The 9388-nt window shown below is 52.2% G+C and overlaps 1 long non-coding RNA gene and 1 other non-coding gene across 2 annotated transcripts; one reads left to right on the forward strand and one right to left on the reverse strand.

Annotated features, from left to right (window-relative positions):
* Positions 1–1611: 1611 nt before the first annotated feature.
* LOC147578299 (uncharacterized) lies at positions 1612–8376 on the reverse strand. Its single transcript, XR_015255048.1, has 2 exons — positions 8264–8376; positions 1612–3399 (listed from the first exon to the last, which is right to left on the reverse strand). It is a non-coding gene; the product is annotated as an uncharacterized LOC147578299 (long non-coding RNA).
* Positions 7770–7841, forward strand: TRNAQ-CUG (transfer RNA glutamine (anticodon CUG)). The gene has a single exon. It is a non-coding gene; the product is annotated as a tRNA-Gln (tRNA).
* Positions 8377–9388: the final 1012 nt, after the last annotated feature.

Raw genomic sequence — 9388 nt, forward strand, 5'->3', positions numbered from 1 at the left:
AAACATGGTTCAAGGATGGAAATCAGAGCCTGGCAAGAGAGATAAGAGATTAATCCAAAATTTGGAGGTCTGATAGCGACCTCCTGTGTCTGGGGTAGAGAGGTATAGGAGTCTGGCAGGACCACCTTGAGAGAAGCGATGGGCGGTGGCTCAGACATAAAAGTGCCATGGCTTAGACATGAATCGAACAAAGCTCACTGACTCATGGAATGTCTTATTTCAAACTCAATCCTAGAGCCTGAATGGAAACTGTGAGTACATGGTCCACTTCTGCGGATTAAATCTCTTGGTCTACACAGGGTGTGTGCAAGAAAGATTATGGACGCTACCTGGGGAACCGGGTGGAGTTTCATCCCCTTTGGAATGGGAGCATTCACAGGCTACATCCAGAGCAGAGCTGAATTCCTGTTCATCTGATGGGAATGTGCCATCCCTGTAAGGCTGGTAGCAGCCACGCCCTTCTTGGCCAATGGAAGGAGTCAAAACACATTCATTCAGCGTGTCCTGGAGGACTTCCTTCTTTTCAGCTTCCGGAAGCTCCATGCTGTGCCAGGTGGGGCAAGAACGACAAAAGATGAAACCAGGAGGATCAGACACCATGGTTGCTTCCTAGCTGGTGTTGATGGGAAGCAAGGGAGTGGTCGCAGAAAGCAAAGTAGCTGTCCCCTTGGAGGGAAAAATCTTTCCTCCTGTATGAGGAGTAGAGAGAGACAGAAGAGCAGATACTCTGTGTACCGGCCTCAGAAGCAGGTGACGGAGGAGGAGACTAACCTCTCCCTGTGTGTTAAAGTCATGACTCCCAGGACACAGCATATAGTGGCTTCAACCCTTCTGTTTACATTGCATTGACTTTCACATGGAGTGTCCAAGTAAATAAAGTTCCTGAGGCCTTATGGACTCTTAGATATTCTGACTACAGGGACCATTTTCTCAACATGTGATATAACATGAATTTATTCTTCAATTTCCACTCTTGCTATCAAAAAACCTGCCAGCATGATGATGCCAAACAGACATAATGCTGATATGCATCTCACCTGGGTCTTACCCACGCAGGAGAGAAGACCTGATTACAAGAATCCCTGGGTTGGGTCAGTTCATGTGTGTCCACTGTCTGTAGGTTACTCAACAGGAGAGAGAGTAAGAAATAGAGACCTACACAACTACCACGTGAATATAGATGATATGTTTCAAAGGGATATTCTGCCATTGCTGAATGGATGGAATGGTTGTATGCAATACTTTCTGTTTCTCCCTGGATCTAAGGTCTCCAGGTGCCACTAGAAAAATTCACAGCCCAGAAATCCTCAAGAGTTACCTGGGGCATATTGGGGGTTGTCCATTTCCTTCCTCAAGACCATTTTGATTTTCTGCAAGTAAGTTCAGAAATAGCAGGTCACATATAGATGTTCTCATCTACAGATAACCAGGGCTACCTGGGAATAGTCATCTTTAGGCTCTCTTTCGGAAGGGTTTGTATAACTTCCCTCTGGAGCCCCCAGTGTAATTGGCTTTGCCCTCAGGGGCACTGTAAGTGCACTCATGGAGCTCACCTAATTTAGGTGCCAAGTTGTCTGGATAAGCAGATTTGTTATAGAAGAGACAAATGAATGGGGTACATAGAGGAGCAAAACAGAGGTACTATTTTATTGTTTCTAAGAGTATAAAAGTCATTGTGTTCATCAACCACGAGGAACCAGAAAGCAAGGAATTTAGCCCCAGGCCCCTTCCTTCTCCTCATAAACTTGCTTTACTCCCTCCTACTTTAGTTCTTGATCTACAATTTGAGGATAAAATTGCCCACTTCTACAATTGTAGGAACATGGGCAATATTTACATTATTTTTGATGAGAAGAAAGAATATTGAAATCTGGAAAGCATTTAACTTAGAGGAGATGGGTCATCACTGGTCATTATGGAGAGGATGACCCTGTAAGACTTAGGGAAGTTGCCTCTGTTTCTCCAGCTGGCCAAGACATAGTGGGTAATAGCTACAGATACCAGCCGTTTCCTCTGGAGACCTTGGCAGTGTTGACTGCTTTGGACCAACATAGAACCCAGGTGTCTGTTGTATCCCAGGAGGCTGAAATCTGGCTGAGGCCCTGGGTCATTGGGCAGGACAGGTCACCCAGCTGTTGGAAAACACAGAGGGAGACCAGAACAATCACCGAGGTCATCACCAGGCAGCTTTGGCCATTTCCTCCAAGGAACCCACCACCACTACACTTTTTTCTCATGACTTCCTGTTGACTAGACTGAGAGCCCCAGGACAGTTGGGAGAATGTGTTATCCACCACTGTATTCGGGGTTCCTAGCACTGAGCCAAGCACTGAGGAGGCCCTCAGGGATTTCCTTTCACTGATCAAATACAAGTTGCTGCCAATCTCTGACCATCTCAACACCATTCCAGTCACAAATGTCCAGTCAGGGGTCCCCTGCTTTCTCCCAAGAGGTAGCGAATCCCCTCCCTCAGAGAGGAACCTGCCCTACCCTCTCCATGTCCCAGGACACTGCCCTGTGGTGAGCTCTGATGAAGACGGGGTTCTCCTCGGGGATTCCTCTCAATGGCTCACTCTGTCATTGGGAAGAGATGTCCTGGGCCTGGCCCCCCACTCCAATCCTCTGCTCTGTCACAACACAACACCCCAGTGCAGGAGAGCTACCACATTGTGTTTGCATCGTTCTCCCACTGCTTTGTCCTCCTCGGGAAACCGTATTGATTTCCAAGTTCTGAACACAGCGTCAGGAAAATGAAGCACTCAACCAATAGTCAAGAAAATCACTGGTCAACAGATATTATGTGTAAAGCCTTCCACATTCCTGACCAGAAATTCAGAAGAATATTATTCCTATTATGACTTCAGATGCAAGGGTCCCCTCTCCTGGCCCCTCCTGGCCTTAGGGCAAAACGATTTGTGGTAAGAATGGACATCTCCAAATCTGATCCAAACGCCACTGATCCCTCCAAACCCACACTTCCTTGGAGGCCATCCACTGTCAGGGCAGCTCCAACGTCGAAGCTCGGGGACTGGGGCAGAGCCTCATGGTCACACCATCCTACCCTTAGAAACGGTGCTTCCCGGCAGTGCAAACCAACCCCCGTCCGTCCTGTGGGGCTCCCTGGCAGATGCACCGTTCACTGTGGAGTGCGTTACACCCCCAGTCCTCACTGCTCACCTCAGGCTGCTCCTTGCAGGGTTGGATGCTACTGTACGCATTCCTCAGTTTCTCCAGATTGTTCTGAGCTCAACTTGCCCGTATTCTCAGGTCCTTGGGCAACCACCGTTCCACCATTACCTTGTCCTTCTCTGGGTTATTCTCATGCTCCACACCTGCTGATTTTCTGTCTTCCATAGGCTCCCTCGGTCCTCTGTTTCCAGTGTGGGCTCAGCCGGGCTCCTGCAGGAGACACACAGACAAGGGACCAAGTCAGGTCTCAGCCACAGTCCCCAGAACACGTTTAACAGGCACCTCAGTCCCTCGTGCTCTCAGAGAGACGGAGCAGCAAGGGACTTTGGAGAAGTTGAATGACAACCTTATCTTACAGATAAGGAAACTGAGGCCCAGAGAGATGAGGAGATTTTCCCAAACTCCCTCATCGCTTGATGGCAGCAGACACACCACACAGGCCTTGGCTACAAGCTTCCCTGTGGAGTCATACCCTCCAGGAACCCACATCTGAAATTCAGGGGACACTGAAATTAAAAGTTCAACTTAAAGGGGCACCTGGGTGTCCCAGGTGGTTAAGGGTCCACCTTCTGGTTTCAGCTCAGGTCATGATCTCATGGTTTGTGAGTTTGGGCCCCAAATCTGGATCTGCGCTGACAGCTTGGAGCCTGCTTGGGATTCTCTCTCTCCCCATCTCTCTCTGCCCCTCCCCTGCTCATGCTCTCTCTCCCTCAAAATGATTAAATAAAAGTTTTAAAAAATGTTTTAAAAGCTCAACTTAAAAATAAATTAATTAGTAAATTTCAGAGGCCTTTGGATCAAATGTAGATATTTCCACTGTTAAAAATACCAGAAGGGCCTTTCTGGGGACAAATCTTTTATCCCAGTTCTATAGTTCTGTTATTTACATTCACTTTAGTTTTTTTAAAAATGTTTATTCATTTTTGAGAGAGAGCACAAGCGAGGGAGGGGCAGAGAGAAAGAAGAAGACAGAGAATTCCAAGTTTCTAGTTTTAAAAAATAACATCTATTATTATCTACTACCTACTAGATAATAGATAATAATATTAGATACTAATATTAGATAATAATAATGGATAATAATATAGAATAGATAATAATATATATAATAATAGATAATATTATCTAATATATGATAATAGATAATATTATCTAATATATAATAATAGATAATATTATCTAATAGATAATAGATAATATTATCTAATAGATAATAGATAATATTATCTAATAGATAATAGATAATATTATCTAATAGATAATAGATAATATTATCTATTATCTATACTTAATAACATTATTATCTATTGATAATAAAAATAATAAAAAAGTAAGGACATGACACCCTCAACCCAAAGCGTTTGTGGCATCCTGTGATGGTGCGGTTAATACTGAGTGATGAAGTGCACCAACCTAGAGACTGACCAGTGGGTGATTCTGATGCCTGTGCCTTCAGCCTCTAGGCCCAGCAGTCCCCCTGGAATCCAAATGTCCCGTCAGATAGGTCAAGGTGGCCTCTGGTCTTCAGATGGCGCAGAGGGACCAGAGGCATCTGGTAAGGATGGGGAGAAACCATCCCACAGGACAGAACCAAGTGAATTCAGGACGACTGAGACTCCGCAGTTGCCCCACCTGCACCCCAAAGCAAAAGGGAGGGTAGGGGTGAATCAGAGCTGCTGAGTGAGGTCGCTGCCTGAAAGATAAAAGCAGCTCAAGGGCACCTGGGTGGCTCAGTCGGTTAAGCATCTGACTTCAGCTCAGGTCATGATCTCACAGTCTGTGAGACTGGGCTCTGTCGAGCTCTGTGCTGACAGCTCAGAGCCTGGAGCCTGTTTTGGATTCTGTGTCTCCCTCTCTCTCTCTGCCCCTCCCCTGTTCTGTCTCTGTCTCAAAAATAAATAAAAACATTAAAAAAATTAAAAAAAAAAAAACAGCTCGAGAAGCTCTGATAAGTTCTGAGAACTGAAAGCCAGAGGAAAATAAAGGTCAGTGAAGACTAGAACTTCCCACGATGAGCTGGAACCACCAACCTTTCCACTGCCAGCCATACCCGCTCATTATACCACTGAGATCGGGTGTTACAAAATCTCAGCGTTGCCATGGGTGAGAACTTGCTCCCCATCCCCTCCATCCTCTGCCAAAAACACACTCAAAGCCAGCTGGTGCTGGAGACGCTGAGTCTTAATATCGGGCGTATTTGGGCACTGACACTAGCAAGTGGCCACTAGATGCCGCATGCCAGGCCCTGGGTCCTCCCAGCCTGCCCCTTGCCTCCCCCACAAGAGGCCCCGCTCCACGTGACGACGACAGCTTCTTGGGCCAAAGTCATCCATTTGCCATTCTTCACTGCACGCCACCCGTCGCACTCACCGCGAGTCCCTCGGCCTGGTCCCGGACTGTGGAAGGACAAGCTGGCCTGTGTCGCACAACGCGCTGCCGCCTCTCAGTGCCTCCGGACCAGACCTCCATCGGGCAGGACCTGGGGTCTGCCCACCATGCAGCCCCTTGCGCACTGCAGGGTCTGGTACCTAGTAGGCGCCCAATAAATGCTCGGTGAAGGATGTGTTCCGCGGCAGGGTGCTGGGAGGGACCAAAAATGTCACTGTGGACTATTAGGTTTTAGTTCTAAAAGGGACCCCAGAATGGGAGGATGTGAAAGACTTTAAAAGTGATCGTTGTTTAAAACTTTTACACTGGTAGCTGAATCCTGCAAATGTCCTGACAGTGGAAATGTCTAGAAGGCACCACCTGTAATCGCACTGAGCCCTCCATCCGGGACCTTGCGGCGGCCTCGCGTCTGCGCGGACACCTGCGGGTTGGAAGGAGGGGTGAACCCGAAAAGTTGAAGAAGAGGAAGGTGAAGGTGGGACGACCAAGTGAGGGGAGGGAGAGACAGGGAGAGAGAGGGAGAGAAAGAGAGAGGGAGAGAGAGGGAGAGAGAGAGAGAGAGAGAGAGATGCAAATACAGCCACCGAGGAATGAGCCAGGGGAAAATGCTGTCACCTACTTACACCTGACCACACCACCGCAGGTCGTGGGTGGTGAACCTTGCTCATGGGGTGGTGTACAGGGGCCCTGGCAGCTTCCGTTTGAATCCGATTCATAATGGAGAGAGGACCCTGTCCTCGAATGAAGCCGGCAACGCCGTCTGATTTGACTCTTTGGACCCTGGAGCTCTCCCTGGGGCGAGGCTGCGCTGGGCGCACCACACACAGAAGATAAAGTGTTGCGCGGCGCTGGGACTCGGCCCGAAGCCCTCGTGCCGGCACTCGGCAGCGGCTCCACGACGGAGGCCAAGAGTGGCCGGCTCCGGCTCTGCGGCTACCGACCCCTCCAGGAGAACAGGCGGGGACGGTTGCTTGGTAAGGGCTCGGTTCGAGTGGACCTTCTACGTCTAACTGAGAAGCTTGGATTCGTTTTCTTCCGACAAGAAATTGCAGCATCCTAGGTGATGCCAACCCCAGGTCCCCCTGAAGGGACCACAAGGAGGTGCCGTGGTCCTTTCACTTAAAACGGGTGGCAAAGAGGGTGCCTGGGTGGCTCAGTCGGTTAAGCGTCCGGCTTCGGCTGGGGCCATGATCTCACAGCTCCATGGGTTCGAGCCCCGTGTCGGGCTGTGCTTCGGATTCTGTGTCTCCCTCTGCCTGCCCCTCCCTCGTGCTCTGTCTCTCAAAAATAAATAGACATTGATGGGAAAAGAAAAAAAAACAACTTTTTTAACGGCTGGCAAAGGACGAGGTCGCCCGGAGGTCTCCATTCCCTGGACATGGGAGGTCAGAGGTAGCCTTGCTTATTTGGGGTCGCCCCCGGCACCGAGTCGCCTTCGATCAGCCCGTCCTGCCCAGGACCTGGAGGACCGGCTGTGGACCTTCGCCATTCCGCTGGGACCACCTCACTCCGCCTCCCCAGCACAGACCCCCATAAAGTCCTGACCAGAGAGAACTGCCTTCCTCATCGTCCTCTCAGGCCGGGCAGCCCATTCCTACGTTGGCCTGGGCCGGGGTGGTTTGGGGAAGGGGGAGCGAAGAGAAGGAAACGGAGCAGTGGCCAAGGAGGAAGGAAAGGAGACTGAGAGAGCTGGAGAAAGAAGAGCTGAGAGAGCTGGTGAGGAAAGACAGCGAGAAAGACGGGAAGGAAATAGGATCCGGAGTGGAAGGGGAGGTGTTGGAACCCCAGGACGCCCCACGTCCGGTTCGAGGAGCACCAGGGTTCCCGGGGCAGTGGGAAGAAGACAACGGCAAAGCAAAGGAAGGGAACACTTTTTTCTGGCGGGAAACTGGTAATCCAGGCAGAGCAGGTGCACTCGGGGGAGGCCCCCAAAGCCCATCCCTCTCGCTGATTCCACCCGCTTCCCCGCCCCCCCCCCCCCCCCCCCCGCGACCAAGGGACCCGATCTCGGTCCCCTACACGCCAGCCGACAGAGCGGCCGCAGAACGTGGCCCGGGGCGACCCCTGGCGGGCGGGGGAGCAGAGCTCGGACCCCCGAGGCGAGCAGAGCCCGGCAGGAGGCGCGGCCGGGAACGCCGGTCGGAGGAAGGGCCTCCGCACACCTCGGAGAGGCAGCCGGTCGCGTCCCCGGCGGTTCCATGGTGTAATGGTGAGCACTCTGGACTCTGAATCCAGCGATCCGAGTTCAAGTCTCGGTGGAACCTGTCCCTGTGGGCCGAGCCGCGGCCACCTTTTACTCTCTGCTCCAAGGCCCCGCGAGGAGGAACACGAGCCTTCCCGCTCCCGCTGCCCTCGGGCCGGGGAGGGAAACTCCGGGGACCACGCGCGCCGCTCCCGCTCCCGCTCCCGCCGCCGCGTCCTCCGCGCTCCGCCGCCGCTTCCGGACTCGGGGACCAACGAGCCCGGTTCCCAGAGCGGCGCGCCCCGCACAAGCATTGCAACCACGGCGAGGAGACCCGGCCAGCGCCGCCCCTCGTCGGGCTCACCCTCGGGCCTCGGGGTGAAAGCCACCGGCCGCGGCCACTGAATCCTGCACCGCGACGCACGTCGCGCGGCGCGTCCCGTACTGGCACCGATCGGCCTGCACCCGTAGAGGGCAACTTACGTGCGAAACGGCGTGTCTTACCTCAGCCGGGCGGTGGTGACACTGAAGTTTCGGGTCGTGGGTTCTAGCAGAAGGTCGGGTGCCATTTCATTTCAGTTTCCGCGGCTCCTTTCCTACCACCTACCAGAAGAGTCCAGAGTCTCTGATGAGGCCAGTGGGGGTCGCAGTTGTCCTGAAATACGTGCTTCAGTCCGTGGCCCTCGTGCGGAAAACCCTCAACTCTGCCCCAAAGGGAGATTCTGGCCGGGGATTCTTGGTGCCTGACCCGCCGCCTCCCACGGGACTCCTGCGCGGGACAAAAGTGACAGGAGCCGGACCAGCTCCGAGTTCTGCCCCTCCGTCCTGCTGCGACTCTGCTCCACGGACTGAAGGCGCCTTAGGATGATACCGGATGGAAACACGCTCGTTCTCCTCTACTCGGTAGAAAAAATCTGGGATTTCTGAAGGACGTCATAGTTAGTGAAAGTGTAAGCCGCCAGATCTCTCTTACTTTTGGGGATTCCACCGGTTTACAAAGGACTGTAAAATGCTACTGTTTTTCAAGGGCTCGCTTTGAGGGTCTGAAAGGCAAGGGGGTGAGGGCCCGAGGGCGGGTGGGGAGAAACGGGAAAGCGTGGACGAGAAAAGTAAGGAGGTAGGAAAGAGAAGGGGCGCCCTCCGAGGGCGAGTTCACGCACTGGTTCGGTTGCCCCTTCCGGCTCCCTCTACAGTGCTCCCACGTGTGGGGGAGAGAATTTCGGCTCTACCTGGAAAGCCCGAACCTGCTTGGCTGGCGTTTGTCCTTGCAGTTTCTTTTCATTAATTGTGGGGGTCAGAGTAGGAGGGTAAATAGACCTGCAAGTTATTGGGAACCAAATCAGGACCTTGTTGGATTCCTTGGCATTAACTGGCAAGTAGACTTCCCCTTCCTTTTCTCGCCTTGCAAGAGGACTGCTGGCAATAGCGGGCCTAGAGAGGGTCATGGCACCCAAGACCATGAAGATTGCCAGGGAACAGTCCTTGCTGGACATGTGGTGGCTGAGCAGACTGTGCCCTTCCAGAACAGGGAGTCTGAGGGCCTGGCCAGGAGACTAGGCAAGGGGACCAGAGTCACGGTTACTCAATGGGCTTTCTCCATAGGATCGCAGACCTTCCTTTTAGATCCCC

Source organism: Puma concolor, chromosome C1, assembly GCF_028749965.1.
Source record: "Puma concolor isolate L17-30 chromosome C1, mPumCon1.1.hap2, whole genome shotgun sequence".
Lineage (NCBI taxonomy): Eukaryota > Metazoa > Chordata > Mammalia > Carnivora > Felidae > Puma > Puma concolor.